Source organism: Cetorhinus maximus, chromosome 32 (genome assembly GCF_964194155.1).
Source record: "Cetorhinus maximus chromosome 32, sCetMax3.hap1.1, whole genome shotgun sequence".
Lineage (NCBI taxonomy): Eukaryota > Metazoa > Chordata > Chondrichthyes > Lamniformes > Cetorhinidae > Cetorhinus > Cetorhinus maximus.
The window spans coordinates 20,286,984-20,304,521 of record NC_135910.1 but is presented as its reverse complement, the minus strand read 5'-3'; the positions used below and the strand labels follow the sequence as shown (position 1 = coordinate 20,304,521).

The 17,538-nt window shown below is 45.1% G+C and overlaps 1 protein-coding gene across 2 annotated transcripts in view; it reads left to right on the top strand.

The window, feature by feature from the left end:
• The window catches only part of LOC144671481 (leucine-rich repeat and fibronectin type III domain-containing protein 1-like protein), a 90,597-nt gene extending 73,902 nt beyond the window's left edge, over positions 1-16,695 (top strand). For both annotated transcript variants that reach the window (XM_078533417.1, XM_078533416.1), the window contains 2 exons: positions 5,287-5,625; positions 16,454-16,695. The gene's annotated coding sequence lies outside the window, so the exon portion shown is untranslated. The remainder of the gene's footprint in view (positions 1-5,286; positions 5,626-16,453) is intronic.
• Positions 16,696-17,538: the final 843 nt, after the last annotated feature.

The following is a 17,538-nucleotide window of genomic DNA, read 5'->3' as shown; positions in this document are numbered from 1 at the left end:
GTTAAAACCAGCCAGTAGCTCCTAATTAACTTTAATACAATACTGACGCCTCCTTTGAAACAGCATTGGAAATAGTTTTATGACCATTTAATACATGAGTTTCACTTGAGTAAGCAGTTATTCTTCATGCAACTTTGCTTTAGATTTTACCATTAATTGATTCATTAAATCATGCTTTCTCTAACCTGACATAAGTTATGACACCCCCTTTTACAAAGCAAAATCATTTCTATCTTTTCTCATTAGTGCATGTTCCTCTCACTGGCTCTACTCAAAGTTAACAGATCACAGGCTTCCATACACAGCATAGAAAGAGGGTAGAATGTCTCCTGGTAAATGGTAAATTAGCTTCCCAATTGATGCCAGTGGATTTATCCATGAGGCCACGGAGCTAACACAACCTGGCGTTGTACTGAACCTGACCACATGTAGCTCTTCCAGTTCGAGCTGAATTAATAATCTCAGCTGGAGATGGTGTATTTGTCCACAACTCACCCACAACAATTCACACCCCCTAATCACTGACCCCCAACACAACCATGGCCCCGTGTCCTGGCCACTGTCCCGTAGCCTTTAGTAGGAAGTGCCCGTGTATGAGAGTAGAATGGCTGGAGGCCTGTTTTGATTGTGTCTGTCCAGTCACTTTCCCTGATAACCCATTCAGAACTCAGAATCACCCACTCCCCTTTCATCTTCCTCATTCTTAGGGTGGAATTGTCCCAGATTTGCACTAAATGCGGTAGCGGGCGGGGAAAAGAACGTTTTACCCTCTGGAGGCAATGGTGGCTTTTCACGCTGTATTGTCCCTGTCCTGCCTCATTAATCATGCAGTCCCTGGAAACACGTGTTCCGATGGTAGGCAGGCTCTCATTTCCCTGCCTCTCCGTCACCTCGCTGCTTCCTCAGGCCGAGTATCATATTTAAAATGCAGCCGTGCACACACCCCTCAGTGCTTTCAGCCCAGGACTTTGGCACAGGAGACATGGCCCTGAAAAGCAAGAAGACTGCAACCCCCGAATTCACTGATGAGTCCCTGTAATGGCTTTTGGACGCCATGGAAGTCCACCATGATGTCCTCTACCTCCGGTCTGCTGCAGGAGGTCCAGCAACTGCACCACTCTGGCTTGGAAGGCAGTGGCAGTGATGATCAGTGCCAATGTTGCACTGAAGAGGTTGACCATCCAATGCAGATAGAGGATGAATGATCTCATCAGTGCTGCCAGGGTAAGGCAACATCTCCTCACTCTAAACTCACACACCCAAACCCATCACACATTCACTGGCATCTCACTCACTGCCAGCTCAAGTTACATCATCACTCACTCTCTCACACACCCTCACATCTCCCACTGGCCTTATCTCTTCTGGAGACTGCCTCCTCAGCCCTCACCATCTTGAGGCCACTTGCACAGATCAATGTGTGCCCCCACACACACCCTGGGATACCCTCCTTCCCCAGTACAGCCCTCGCCCTGTAGCCTCTTCCCTTGCCTGAGGCCACTTCTCCCCCTTCCCCAAGCAAGCACTAGCACTGCAGACATTGAAAAGCTACCCGCGCTTTACAGCTGGCCTGGTAGGTAGAGACCTGCCCGTGAGCCCCCTGAAAAGTGCTGTGGTGCTGTCTGTGAAGCCTGGCGCTGATGACTGTGAGAGGTGCCCAAAGCGAGGTGGGCAAACAAACCTCGACATTCCAGACAAAGTGCAGCTCACCAGGTGCATGTTGCTTATGTTCAGTTGTGAAACACGTCAGTGTGCAATGATGCTGATGTGCCTGGATGATCCAGGTTGGGGGCTGATTCCGGCAAGCTGGAGTTATAATGATTTATTACAATGAAGTTCCTGATGTCCGATGGCAGGAAATGCAGCCTGCCATTGACGGACAGAGTGGACGATCGCAAACTGATTTTACGACGTCGTGAAACAGATTTTTGGCCTTCTTGCCATATTGTCTGCTCCAGCCACCAAACAGGTCCGACGCCAACAAGCACGGAGAGTTCTACCCTTAGTTTGTTTCCCCCAGTATTTGAGTTGTCATTTATCATGTGTGCCAGCAAACTATTGAACAGTGGACAGCAACAAAAACTGATTCTAGCCTCACCTAATCACCATTTCTGTGATCATGAGTAGCAACTGAGGATGATTTATTTTTGCTTTCTTAAGCTCAGTGTACTGAATCCAGGTATATCTCACAAACTGGTCTTCACAGAATCACAGAATTTTAATGGCGCAGAAGGAGGCCATTCAGCCCATCGTATGTGCACCAGCTCTCCAAATGAGCATTATGACCTAGTGCCATTGCCCTGCCTTTTCCCCGTACCCTTACACATTGTTTCTATTCAAATAATCATCTAATGTCCTCTTGAATGTCTCGATTGAACCTGCCTCCACTACACTTCCAGGCCGTGCATTCCAGACCCGAACCACTCGCTGTGCAAAAAGATTCTTTCTCACCTCACATTTGCTTCTTTTGCAATCACTTTAAATCTGTGCCCTCTCATTCTCAATCCTTTTGTGAGCGGGAACAGTTTCTCCCTATCTACTCTGTCCAGCCCCCTCATGACTCTGAACATCCCTATCAAATCTCCTCTTAACCTTCTTCTCTCCAACCTCTCCAGTCTTCATAACTGAAGTTTCTCATCCCTGGAAAAATTCTTGTAAACCTCTTCTGCACTCTCTCCAATGTGTTCACATCCTTCCTATAGTGTGGTGCCCAGAACTGTACACAATACTCCAGCTGAGGTCTAACCAGTGTCTTGTATAAATTCAGCATAGTCTCCCTGCTCTTGTACTCTATGCCCCTATTAATAAAGCCCAGGATACTATATTCTTTATTAACTGCTCTCTCCACCTGTCCTGCCACTTTCAATGATCTATGCACATATACACCCAGGTCCCTCTGCTCTCCTGAAGATCAATGAACTCAGCACAGCTGGGGAACCTGTCCCACCCAGCCAGTACAGCATTGAGCAATACCTACCCTCTCCTAGGGTTGCCAACCTTCCAGGATTGCCCTGGGGTTTCGAGAAATTAAAGATTAATCTCATGGACATTGCTGTAAGCAACACCTGAGAGATAACTAATTGGGGCATTAAATAATTGTAATATTTTCCCATTTTCTTTGATATTTCTGATTCTTTCAGTATTGAAGGCAGGGAAAAGGGTGTTTGACTGGTTGGCAGTTGGAGGTGGCGGGTCATGTGATAATACCTCCAGGAATACGTCCAGTTTGAGTTGGCAACCCAATACTCATAAAGCCTGGGTATCAAGTGTTTTTTTTGTTAATTTTGTTAATCTCTGGTCTGTGGGTGTGACCCATTAACTCTCAGCAACCATGTGAAAAGTTTCAAGTCCTGATCTTGTTCATTACCAGATATTACAAGTTGCTCATTTTGACACACCTCAGTCTCCATTCACCAGTGAGACATCAACACCATGAAACAACCCTCCTGAAGCTTTAGGATCACACAGTCCAAAAAAGGGACAGAGCAGCAGAGAGCAAATAAGTCTGAATTGCTGGGGCTTTGAGACCTTCAGTCCCAGGTTCAGGGCCCCACAGGTTGGGAGGCTCAGTGTGAAGCCACTGACAGAGTCCATGGTGATAATTACTGAAGATTGTATTTACATGATCTACAAACAAGGTTATTTTTGCAACAGGTTAAAGGCAGTACACACATTGAAAATGAATACTGATTATGATGATATGACCAAGTAATTAAAATGCAACGATCACCCAGACTGAAAGGGCAAAGACCCCCAGTCACTAAGATTGTTTCTCACAAGCAGGTTTTTTTTTGCAGATCATAAATGTCACCAGGACTAAACTAATCGGGATTAAAGCAAGATAGATGGTGCAGTTGAAGATGTATTGACATTGGATGTTGATGCAGCTCAGTTTTTATGCCAACAAAATATTCTCTTCTCTAGGATTCAGCAATAAAAACCAAACACTTGTCAGCCTCCACAGAATCACAGCTTCTTCAAATGGTTAAGTTAATGAATTCACTGTCCAGTTGCTCACACATATCGAGATAATCCATGTTCAGTCTGCTGTGTGCTGAACTAAACCCTGGTTTATGACCAGTGTTAAAGACTCCAATATCTCCAGGTTGAAGAGGAGAAAATCAGTCTGAGTTCCTGCTCCTGAATAGTGATTGAAAAGTGAGTGTGGGTGGATGCTGAATGAGAGCAGGGTTGGATGAAATTATAAGAACATGAGAAATATGAGCAGGAGAAGGCCATACGGCTCCTCCAGCCTGTTTCACTATCTAGTGAGATCATGGTTAATCCCCTCTCAACTCCACTTTCCCATCCAATGCCCACATCCATTGATTTCCTTAAAGTCAAAAATCTGTTGATCGCAGCCTTGAATATACTCAATGACTGAACATTCACTGCCCCCTGGGCTAGAGATATCCAAAGATTCACAACCCTCTGAGTGAAGGCGCTTCTCCCTGTATCAGTTTGAAATGGTCAAACCCATGTTCTGAGACTAGTTTGGGATTTTCCATCCAGGGGAAACAGCCCCCAGTGTCGACCCTGTCAACCCTCTCAGAATCTTACAACTTCAGTGAGGTTACCTACCATTCTTCTAAATTCCAGAGAGGATAGGTCCTTTCTCCTCAATCTCTGTTAATAGGACAACTCTCTCATTCCAGGAATCAACTCCTGAACCTTCATTGCACCCCTTCTAAGGCAAGAATATTCTTCCTCAGGTACAGAGTCTGTCTCTGTATACAGCCTTAACTGTGCACATTAAATTGCTCTTCACAGCGACCGAGACAATTTATGATGCCTAGGCTCACAGATGACAAATGGACACCTGACTGAAGACACCCATAAGATTATATCCAATGTGATTATTTCACAAAATGCCTCAACATACCCACAAAAGACTATTTCTTATTTTACCGGAGATAACCTTCCACCCCCCATACAGGACGTCTCTGTGGCCTCGAGGAAACTTCCAAATGATGTGCAATTTGAGTCATAGACGAACAACCATTAGGAACTAGGTTGGCGCTATCCAGACTCAATTCACAAAATCTGTACAGCCAATACAGGGAAAGATTTCATCCTACCAGACTGAGGTAGATTCAAACACAGGGTGAAAGGCCAGGGCTAGCCCTGAACTTAGTCAATCTGTTGACATGGCCCAAAGTACCGTTCTACAACTGATATACAGTGGAGATCCAATTTAAGTCATTTCTATTGTATGAATTAAATATTTATTCTTACACTGTCCAGAGCTGAGGATTCACACTAACTCTCCCATTTTCTCTCTTCCAGAAGCTTTCAAGTCATGTTGTACAACTGGATTGGACAAACTGACTTCTAATCAAGATTACTGAGCAACCACTTCCCCTTCCTGACCACCTCCCCCTATTCCCTCCTCAAATATTCAACTTATTTCATCCCATCCCAGTTTGATGTGCACTTCTTAAAGGATTTGGACCCTTCACATACAAGTACTTTTGAGCAGAACCATACTTAATTGGATTAGTGCTTTAAACCATTGCAATGTATGCCTGTATCAGCACAAACAATGTCTAAAGGGGATCCTTAACTATATTTCTTATTATGGAAATCATCTTTTACATTAAGACATTAATGGACTGGGCAGAAATGGTAAGTGTGTTTTTCTAAACAATAATACATTGTGGTTTGGTTTCTCTTATAGAGTCACCTTTTGTTTTCTATTCTTCTCCATTTTCGGTCAGTGTTCTCTCCCTCTGTAGACTTCTGGATATTATGCCCCATCATTGGACAAGAACCTGGGCAAGTGATTAGCTCAGAAGGCCTCAGACAATGTCTGTCTAGAGCTGGAACTTGGGGTGTGCCTGGGAGCAGTGTCCAGGCAACTAACCCTATGAATTCCCCTCTCCCAATTGGGAAAACATTGAGTGCATCAAGAACTCATTTGAGGAACTCACCATGTGATGAATGGCAACCCATCCTGTGTTGTACCAATTCGAAGAGGTTTGAAGATATTCTCTTCATCATCCTACCTCTGCCACTGTCGTTCTCCAATAATTTGACTGGATGAGTGCAATGGCAGATGTTTCTATAGCTGTTGACACATTCACAGAAGAAAAAGAAAAAAAAAATTAATCAACAGTAAATCGAATATGACACAATCTATCAGCCTGTTTAGGCTCAAAGGGCATTAGCCATCTGAAGAAGGCGAGAAAGAACAATCAAAACAAGATCCCAATTGCAAAATGGTGGCCTTAGTAATGTTAGTGAGACAGCAGCCAAATGAAGGAAAATGTCCATAGAGGGTTTGCATGCCATGAAATACACCTAGAACAGCCTCCCACCCACACATATCCATGTATACTGACAGTAGTAGCCACAATAGTGTAGGGTTCCTCTGGTACCTCACATAAGTGTCCACCATCATGTTTGACCATCAGTAGGCTGTTCCACCTCTGGTGCCCAATATACCTGTAACCTTTCAAAAGATTGGCTGGATAGAGTTGAGGAGTAGGATTACTGGCTGTTTTATTGTCTCCTTTGAAACATTCAGGCTGGTACCTTCAACTATCTGATTGAGATCAGCACGCACAGTATCCACAGAACACAGGATATTTTCCCTCTGAGTCAGTGCAACATCCCTGGATAAAATACACTTTTAACTATGGCCTTCAGCCCTCACTTAACACCGTTACAATAATCATATAATGATTGAAGAACACTTTCACCTCTGAGTTCTGATCCAGCCCAAACTGATGGGGTGGCAATTCCTTCTATCGAGTGGCTGTGAGGTCTCAATTATTGGGAAGTCTCCAACCACTTCTCAAAGGACGAGGACTCACAGATCAGCACTCCTCCTCTTTCAGAACAAACTGCCACTAATTTAGCAACAACACAAACAGTAACGACATTGATTGAATTAAGAAATGGGACAGTGCCACAGAGTGCAATGGAGGGTGTCTGAGGCATGTGTATAAACAGCGTAAAGGGAGCTTTACTCTGTATCTAACCCTGTGCTGTACCTGTCCTGGGAGTGTTTGATGGGGACAGTGTAGAGGGAGCTTTACTCTCTATCTAACCCTGTATTGTACCTGTCCTGGGAGTGTTTAATGGGGACAGTGTAGAGGGAGCTTTACTCTGTATCTACCTCTGTGCTGTACCTGTCCTGGGAGTGTTTGATGGGGACAGTGTAGAGGGAGATTTACTCTCTATCTAACCCTGTGCTGTACCTGTCCTGGGAGCGTTTGATGGGGACTGTGTAGAGGGAGCTTTACTCTGTATCTAGCCCCATGCTGTACCTGCCCTGGTAGTGTTTGGTGGGGACAGTGTAGAGGGAGCTTTACTCCGTATCTAGCCCCGTGCTGTAACTGTCCTGGGAGTGTTTGATGGGAACAGTGTAGAAGGAGCTTTACTCTGTATCTAACCTCGTGCTGTACCTGTCCTGGGAGTGTTTGATGGGGACAGTGTAGAGGGAGCTTTACTCTGTATCTAAACCCGTGCTGTCCTGTCCTGGGAGTGTTTGATGAGGACAGTGTAGAGGGAGCTTTACTCTCTATCTAACCCCATGCTGAATCTGCCCTGGGAGTGTTTGATGGGGACAGTGTAGAGGGAGCTGTACTCCGTATCTAACCCCAGGTACCTGCCCTGAGAGTGTTTGACGGGGACAGTGTAGAGGGAGCTTTTATCTGTAAATAACCCTTTGCTGTACCTGTCTGGGGGTGTTTGCTAGGGACAGTGTAGAGGGAGCTTTACTCTGTATCTGAACCCCATGCTTTACCTGTAGACGAGTGTGCGAGAGGAGGACCCTGAGCCAGGCAGTCAGCAGCACCTAGAGGAGAGTGCGAGAGGAGGAACCTGGGACAGGCAGTCAGCAGCACCTAGAGGAGAGTGTGAGAGGAGGTCCCTGGGACAGGCAGTCAGCAGCAACTAGAGGAGAATGTGAGAGGAGGTCCCTGGGACAGGCAGTCAGCAGCACCTAGAGGAGAGTGTGAGAGGAGGAACCTGAGCCAGGCAGTCAGCAGCACCTAGAGGAGAGTGTGAGAGGAGCAGCCTGGGACAGGCAGTCAGCAGCACCTAGAGGAGAGTGTGAGAGGAGGACCCTGGGACAGGCAGTCAGCAGCACCTAGAGGAGAGTGTGAGAGGAGGTCCCTGGGACAGGCAGTCAGCAGCACCTAGAGGAGAGTGTGAGAGGAGGTCCCTGGGACAGGCAGTCAGCAGCACCTGGAAGAGAGTGTGAGAGGAGGGCCCTGGGACAGGCATTCAGCAGCACCTAGGGGAGAGTGTGAGAGGAGGACGTGTTTCTACCTGTCAGAGCCGAAGTGTGACATCAAAGGAAAACAGGTAGGTGATTGGTGGGTATCGCTTCTGTGTTACTTTTGATTGGCCAAGTGGTTTAAATCAGGAGACGTTATTACAGCTGGAGAGTATATTTAAGAAATTCACTTTTAAAATATTTAATGTCCAAATGAATTAATTAAATGGAATAGAGATGGCTGGGCAGGTGATGTGTTGCAGCTGTAGTATGTGGGCGCTGGTGGATGCCGGTGTGATCCACGGTGACCACATCTACAGCAAGTGTTGGCTGCTCGAGGAACTTCAGCTCCGAGTTGATGAGCTGGAGTCTGAGCTGCAGACACTGCGAAACATCAGGGAGGGGGAGAGTTACCTGGACCCATTAATTACATCAAATTTGGACCATGGTCAGGGTCAGGAGGGTGTGACTGCAAGTGAGGCAGGTATGGGGATCCAATATTTAGATTTGGAGGTGCCTCGGCCAGTGGCCTTGTCCAGTAGGTACGGGATTCTTGCTCCCAGTGTGGAGGAGAGCACAGACAGCAGGGAGGATGAGTGAACTGACCACAGCACCATGGTACAGAGCGCCATTCGAGTAGGGGGGGAGGAGAGAAATGTTGTAGTAATTGGGGATAGCATAGTTAGGGGAATAGATGCTGTTCTTTGTAGCCAAGAGAGTGAGTCCCGAAGGCTGTGTTGCCTACCTGGTACCAAGGTTAGTGACATCCCTTCTGCATTGGAGGGGAACTTGGAGTGGGAGAGGAAGAATGCAGTTGTCATCGTCCACATAGGTATCAATAACTAGGACTAGGAAAGAGGTTCTGCTGAGGGACAACAAACAGCTCGGGGCTAAATTAAAAAGCAGAACCACAAAGGTAATAATCTCCGGATCACTACCTGAGCCATGTGCAAATTGGCGTAGGGTAAATAAGATTAGAGAGGTAAATAAAGTTTGGTGTGGGAGAAATGGGTTCCGATTCATGGGGCACTGGCACCAGGACTGAGGAAGGAGAGAGCTATTCCGTTGGGACGGGCTTCTTTTGAACGATGCTGAGACCAGTGTCCTGGTGAATCGTATAACTAGGGTTGTAGATAGAACTTTGAACTAATTAGTTGGGGGGAGGGTTCAATTGAAGGAAAGTTTAAAAAATCAAAAAGAAACAAGAGAGCAGAGGTGCAGGGTAGTGAAGAGGTGAACGATAATCAAAGTGTGACAGGAAAGGGGCAGAAAATATAGGCAGAGGAGTGCAGCAGAAATTAGAACCAGAATGAACAATAATGGTAAAAAGTCAAAGCTTAAGGCTCTTTATCTGAATGCACACAGCATTTATAACAAGATAGATGAGTTGGCGGCATAAATAGAAATAAATGAATATGACTTGATAGCTGTTACAGAGACGTGGTTGCAGGGTGACCAAGACTGGGAACTCAATGTTCAAGGGAATTTGATGTTCCAGAAAAGTAGACAAAAAGGTAAAGGAGGTGGGGTAGCTTTGTGAATAAAGGAAGGTATCAGTGCGGCAGTGACTAGTGATATAGGTGCAATAGATCGTGATGTGGAATCAGTTTGGGTGAAATAAGGAATAGCAAGGGGAAGAAGTCATGGGTGGGAGTCATCTACAGGCCCCTGAAGAGTTGCCTCACTGTATGAAAAAATATAAATCGGGAAATAATGGAGGCGTATAAGAAGGGCACTACAATTGTCATGGGTGATTTTAATCTGCATATTGACTGGACAAATCAGATTGACAAGGGTAACATGGAAGACAAATTTGTGAATACATCAGGGACTGTTTCTTAGAGCAATACATTGCAGAACCTACCTGGGATTGGAAAACAGCGAATGTTCAAGAAGGGAGGGAGACAAAAAGCAGAAAACTCTAGGCCAGTCATTGGGAAAATGCTAGAGTCCATTATAAAGGAAGAAATTGCAGGATATTTAGAAAAGCTTAACTCAATCAAACTAAGTCAACATGGCTTTGTGAAAGGGAAATCATGATTGAAAAAAATTGCTAGAGTTCTTTGAGGATATAACAAGCAGATTTGATAAAGTGGAACGGGTAGATTTAGTCTATTTGGATTTCCAGAAGGCATTCGATAAGGTGCCACATAAAAGGTTTTTGCACAAGATAGGAGTCACAGTATTGGGGGTAATGTATTAGCATGGATTGAGGATTGGTTAACACACAGAAGACAGAGAGTCGGGATTAATGGGTCTTTTTCAGGTTGGAAAGATGTAACTAGTGGAGTGCCACAAGGATCAGTCCTAGAGCCTCAATTATTTACTATCTATATTAATGACTTGGTGGAGGGGGCAGAGTGTAATGTATCCAAATTTGCTGATAATACAAAAATAGGTAGGAGGGCATGTTGTGATGAGGGCATGACGAATCTGCAAGGGGATATAGATGAGGTTGAGTGAGTGGGTAAAAACTTGACAGATGGAGTTTATTGTAGGAAAGTGTGAGGTCATGCACTTTGGTAGGAAGAATCAAAATGCAGACTATTATTTAAATGGAGAGGGGCTCCAAAAAAGTGCAGCACAGAGTGATCTGGGTGTTCTTGTGCATGAAACACAAAAGGTTAGCATGCAGGTGCAGCAAGTAATTCAGAAGGTAAATGGAATTTTGACCTGTATTGCTAGGAGGTTGGAGTTTAAAAATAGGTAAGTCTTGATACAACTATACAGGGTGTTGGTGAGACAGCACCTAGAGTACTGAGTACAGTTTTGGTCCCCATATTCAACGAAGGATATACTGGCATTGGAGGCAGTTCAAAAGAGATTCACTAGGCTGATTCCTAGGATGAAGGGTTTGACTTATCAAGAACAGCTAAACAGGTTAGGCCTTTATTCATTCGAGTTTAGAAGAATGAAGGGTGATCTTATTGAAACGTACAAGATTCTGAGGGGGCTTGACAGGGTAGATGTTGAGAAGATGTTTCCACTAGTGGAGGAATCTTAAACTAGGGGACATAGTTACAGAATAAGGGGACACTCATTTAAAACTGAGATGCGAAGGAATTTCTTCTCTTAGAGGGCAGTGATTGTCTGGAATTCTTTATCCCAGAGAATTGTGGATCACAAAGTATTTAAAGAGGAGGTAGATAGAGTTTTGAAATATCGGGGAGTTGAGGCCTATGAGGAGCTGGCACGAAGGAGGAGTTGAGGCCTGGGCCAGATCAACCATGATCTCATTGAATGGCGGGGCAAGCTTGAGGGGCCGAATGGCCTACTCCTGCTTCTATTTCTTATGTTCTTACGCCTGGGAATGTTTAATGGGACAATGTAGAGGGTGCATTACTCTATATCTAACCCCGTGCTGTACCTGTCCTGGGAGTGTTTGATGGGGACAGTGTAGAGGGAGCTTTACTCTGTATCTAACCCCGTGCTGTACCTGTCCTGGGAGTGTTTGATGGGGACAGTGTAGAGGGAGCTTTACTCTGTATCTAACCCCGTGCTGTACCTGTCCTGGGAGTGTTTGATGGTGACAGTGTAGAGGGAGCTTTACTCTGTATCTAACCCCGTGCTGTACCTGTCCTGGGAGTGTTTGATGGGGACAGTGTAGAGGGAGCTTTACTCTGTATCTAACCCTGTGCTGTACCTGTCCTGGGAGTGTTTGATGGGGACAGTGTAGAGGGAGCTTTACTCTGTATCTAACCCACTGCTGTAACTGCCCTGGGAGACCTCCATACTGACATAGAACGATTGGCGATCCTTACCTTGCTGTTTACCAAACACAAGCAGTGATAAAAAATAAATAAGATAACTTGGTAGCAGGGTTCATTTTTGAAGAAAGAAAGGAAATCACCCATAAATGTCCTGTTGTTTTACAAATCTGAAGTTTCTCCTTGTTAAATCTTTGTCAAGCACAATGTGCATTTTATAGATGCTGTGGGAAATAATTGGTGTAAGAGAAGCATCAATCAGAAATGGTTTATGATGGTCATTTTCAGCTTTACTGCCTTAAGATCAGATGAGTGAAAATCGAAACTGGAGGTTCACAGGTTTGAATGATTGCTCCAGATGGAAGTGCAGTGTTTTGTGATTGTCCCTCGTAACTCATTTACATCAAATGTTTCCCTGACTTGTTGGATGTTCATAGCCACCAAGGAGCCTTTAGTGACTCACCATCAGCAGACTGTTATCTGCAATGTAAAGGATTGTGAGCAACTTCAGGTCTAATTGGGATTAATTTTTGTCAGCTATAAATTCTCACACAATACAGCAGGAATCCCTCATGGCAATTACCAGGGAATCTTAGAACTTGGTGGAATTGTGCAGCTGTGAGAACGCAATGACCTTTGGATGGGAGGGGTGAATGAATTTGTCTAGAATGTTCTATTCATTAAATTGACACCTGCACAGTAACTGTGCATCACATAAGATGAAAACTTGGGTAGGGGGTTGTGGGGGAGAGCGGTTGGGTCGGGGGCGGGGTGGGGTGTGCCTGAGGAGGAAAGGCAGAAAAGTTGGAGATACTTTAGAGGCAATTGGCTATAGATGATGGTTTTAATGTCCTTAAAATACGGATGAGATTAAAGACTCTACAGAGAAGGAGATGTGAGGAATCTCTCGCCGGAGAGACTCTATTGATTTTTTTGCCAGCTATAGCTGAGTGTGAAACAGTTAGTTCGTCATTGTACTCCGTCTCAACCACATGTTCCATTGCACACCCTGACTGTTCTGTTCCCCACATTACCAGCCCAGGGGTATTCTAGGTGCAAATAGTGATTTTGTGTGAGCTCTGGAGCTTGTGCCCTGTGAAGGTGGCTTGACACCTGGCCAAATTCATTCATTAGCGAGGTAATAGAGAGGGAGGAATACTTACTCCAGCAGAATGGACTCGATTTAAACACAGGCCCCACAGCTGGAAAGCCAGTGTCTTGACCTGTTAGAGTAAAGGAAGCTGGTCTGGTGACAACTCTCAGAGGAGGTTCTTGAGGCAAGGATTGGATACCTTTCGAATTGAGATTTCAATAAGAACACCACAGTACAAGAGGAATTTGAAATTGTTGTGACAGGATAGCTTGTAGATTGTGCTTTTTCAGCCCAGCTCCTCGATGATTCTGTCAGTTTAGATTTGCTACAGTGTAATGTAGCTGCAGACAAGGAACTTTTGGTGAAAATGCACCAGTGTCTGTGTGTTGTTTGAAGAATAAAACCCTCTGCGCTGTTTCTGAGGATATGGTTGTGTATCTGTCAGACGCTTATTCAATGTGAGATTGTGGAACCATACTAGTAATCTTCCCAGCCTGTGCAGTGGACTATAAAGAAAAGAGTTAGGAACATAAGAACATAAGAGCCTGCTCCGCCATTCAAAATGATCATGGCTGATCTTCTGCCTCAACCCCACTTCCCCATCCACATCCCATATCCCTGAACTCTTCAGGGTTCTGAAGAAGAGTCATATGGGACTGGAAACATTAACTCTGTTTCTCTCTCCAGACAGGCTGCCAAACCTGCTGAGTTTTTCCAGCACTTTCAGTCTCTAACCCTGATTCCTTAAAGGAAAAACAATGTTTGTCACATTCTTGAGTATACTTACTGATGGAGCATCCACAGCTCTCTGGGATAGAGGAGTCCAAAGATTCACAGCCCCTTTGAGTGAAGAAATTTCTCCTCATCATAGTCCTAAATGATTAACCCTGTTATCCTGAGACAGTGACCCCATGTTCAGGATCGCTGGGAGAAAATATATTGATTTATCTTCTCACCTAAGAAGGAAGCCAACCCATCTGGAGGCAACCTTGGTATCCTGGTTTATCTGCACTGACAGAGGCTTAGTGAGGGAATTCCAGAGCTTAGGGCCCAGGCAGCTGAAGGGGCAGCCGCTAATGGTGGGTGATGAAAATGAAGATGTTCAAGAAGCCAGAATTGGAGGAATGCAGATTTCTTGGAGGGTTGTAGGGCTGGAGGAGGTTACAGAGATTGGGAGGGTTGTAGGACTGGAGGAGGTTACAGAGATTGGGAGGGTTGTAGGGCAGGAGGAGGTTACAGAGATTGGGAGGGTTGTAGGGGCTGGAGGAGGTTACAGAGATTGGGAGGGTTGTAGGGCTGGAGGAGGTTACAGAGATTGGGAGGGTTGTAGGGGCTGGAGGAGGTTACAGAGATTGGGAGGGTTGTAGGGCTGGAGGAGGTTACAGAGATTGGGAGGGTTGTAGGACTAGAGGAGGTTACAGAGATTGGGAGGGTTGTAGGGACTGGAGAAGGTTACAGAGATTGGGAGGGTTGTAGGGACTGGAGAAGGTTACAGAGATTGGGAGGGTTGTAGGGCTGGAGGAGGTTACAGAGATTGGGAGGGTTGTAGGGCTGGAGGAGGTTACAGAGATTGGGAGGGGGCCAGGCCATGGAGGGATTTGAACACAAGGAAGAGAATTTTGAAATCAAACCGTTGCTGGACCATTGCGAGCACAGAATGTAATGGATGGACAGGACATGGCTCATTCCATAATAAGCCCTCACTGCCAGAATGTAATGGGAGTCTTGTTACAGAACTATGGCCATGATGTACTGTGATAGGTATAGCAGGATGTTATAAATGGGTTCGGTAATCTTGGATTAGGGGGTCTGGGGAGAGGTCAGTCCAGGTTCCATCATCTAAGATTTATGCGATGATTGTTTCTCTGATTTGATGTCCCCACAATCAACATCTGTGATCAAAGGCGATATTTTAAATATATTCTTTAATGGGATGTGGGTGTCACTGGCAAGGCCAGCATTTGTTTCTCATCCCTAATTGCCCTTGAACTGAGTGGCCATTTCAGAGGGCAGTTAAGAGTCAACCACGTTGCTGTGGGTCTGGAGTCACATGGAATCCAGACTGGGTAAGGGGCGGCAGATTTCCTTCCCTACAGGGCATTAGTGAACCAGATGGATTTTTATAACAATCGCTGATAGTTTAATGGTCACCATTACTGAGACTAGCTTTCAATTCCAGAATTTATTAATGAATGTTAAATTCCACCAGCTGCTGTGTCCCCTGAGTATTAGTCTGGGCCCCTGGGTTACCAGTACAGTGACTTTACCACTCTGCCATCGTCAGCCTGAGTGCTGCACCAGGTCCCAGAGAGTGACGGGCAGCTGAGATTGGTACCCCAGGGAGGGGCTCAACAGCTTCAGGAGAGATGAGAGGACATAAAAAAAACAACAATTCACATTCTTTAAAATCAATAGGCTGCTGCAAAGACTCGATGGGGCTGTGAAAGGCCAATCTGCCTGGCAGCAACAATAAACAGAGGATGGTCCACTGACATCTTCCTCTGCCTGTCTCACCCATGGCTGCAGATTGAATAAGATAGTCTGCAGTACATTAAAGAACAGTAACACGGTGAGACGTTGAGATCATCAATGAAGCTGCAACTTGTGATGTGCCAGGACTGAGATTGCTTATTCTTCTGTTGATGACATTCCAAGGAGTTGACTGGAGACTACATTTTCCTTTTAATTCACTGCCAAGGACCATCTTCTGTTTCCATGCCAGAATCGTACATTTTTATTTGATTCCCCATATCTTATGTTGCAGTGAAGAAAAAGTGCTATTTATAAAGAAGCACAGGGCAAGAAGTAAAGCTGGTAATCTTCAAAGAAAAGTGGGATTAGATTTACACAGCACCTAACATGGATCTGAGAAACAGCTTGAAGTGTTTCACACTGCGGTTTAATGATCGTTAAGGGCAGTCACTGTTAGCTGTGCAAACACGGCAGCCATTTTGCACACAGGCAATGAAATGGAAGGCCTTGGTTGAGGGTGGAATGTTGGCCAGCACACAGAGAGAACTTTCACATCGCAAATAGAAAAGCACCTAGTGCCTCATCTGAAAGATAACAGGACTCACTAGAGCTGTATCACAGCATCAGCCTCGATTATAGGGGAGAGAGAGAGAGAGATAAACTCCACCAGGGAATGAGAATGATAGAAGCCTTTTCATTTTAAATTGGAACAGGCCAATATGAGCCCACAACCAGGCACTTCTGTGCATTTTTCTTGTGATCAAATCTTTTCAAACCAGCAATTTTTATAACAACAAGCCCATCACTGACGACACATGTGGATTAATGATATCCCTCAGCCTCAACTGGGAAGAAATATTGGAGTAATTTATCACTTAGCATTTATAGAACAGTTTCAATGTTTCCAGGCTTTTTAGTCCTAAACCTTAACACTGAGCCTATCTTCTCATCCTGTAGGTGTTTGAGGACACAGATCAATGAGTTGCCATATGTCAACGGACAATATTTTTTCTCCCAAAAGACTCCTATGTCAGCCCTCTGGCCCTGCTCTCAGCACACTGCCACTGTACGGGACCTTGATGCAATATTAGTGAATCGGTGTCGATGGAACAGAAAACATGTCACCCTCCAGATTCCTTGTTTCCCTATTTTCTTTTTTTCTCTTTTTTTTTAAAGAACAGAAGATTTTTTGTATTCAAAATAAGGGTGTTCTAAATCTTATAGTTTTGTACAATGTAATTTTTTAAAGTGTGTAATTTTAGTAAAGACACTTGATGCACAATTTCCTGGAGTTTTGTTTCAATCGAATAATCTAAATGTTTAGTTACTTATATAAATGCTCTTCGCACATCTTGTCGCGCTCCAAATTTCACTCCAGATGTGTGACACATGGCAGTGTTGGGTTGTGGGAGTAATTATGTTCAGGAAATTTTGAGAGTTGGCTGATGTTGGGGGTTCAGGATGGTTGGGTTTAAGGGTTTTGGGGTTTGGAGATGTTATGGTTCATGGTGATGGGGTTCAGGGTATTGGGATTCAAGTGTGTTAGCATTCACGGATGTTGGGGTTCAGTGGTGATGGTGTTCAGGGATATTTAGATTAGCAGGTGTTGGGATTCAGGGTGTGTTGGGGTTCAGGAAGGCTAAGATTTGGAGGTCTTGGGGCTCAGCGGTGTTGGGAGTTCGAGGGATGTTGGGGCTGGGGAGTGTTGGGGTTCAGTGGTTTTGGGGTTCGTGGATATTCAGCTTTGCAGGTGTTGGGGTTCAGTGATGTTGGGGTCTGGGGGTGTCAGGGTTCAGAGGCCTTGGAGTTTGGGGATTGCTGGAGTTCATAGTGTATTGGAGTTCAGTGCTGATGGTGTTCACTGATATTGGGGTTCGGGAGTATTGGCCTTTATTGTTGGTGAGGTTCAGGGGTATGGAGGTTTCCTGATGGTGGGGTTCAGGGCTACTGAGGTTTACAGGTGGAGTTTCTGTTATCAGGGTTCAGTGGCGTTAGGGTTCAGGGGGTATTGGATCAGTGATGTCAGAGTTCAGTGAGTCAGA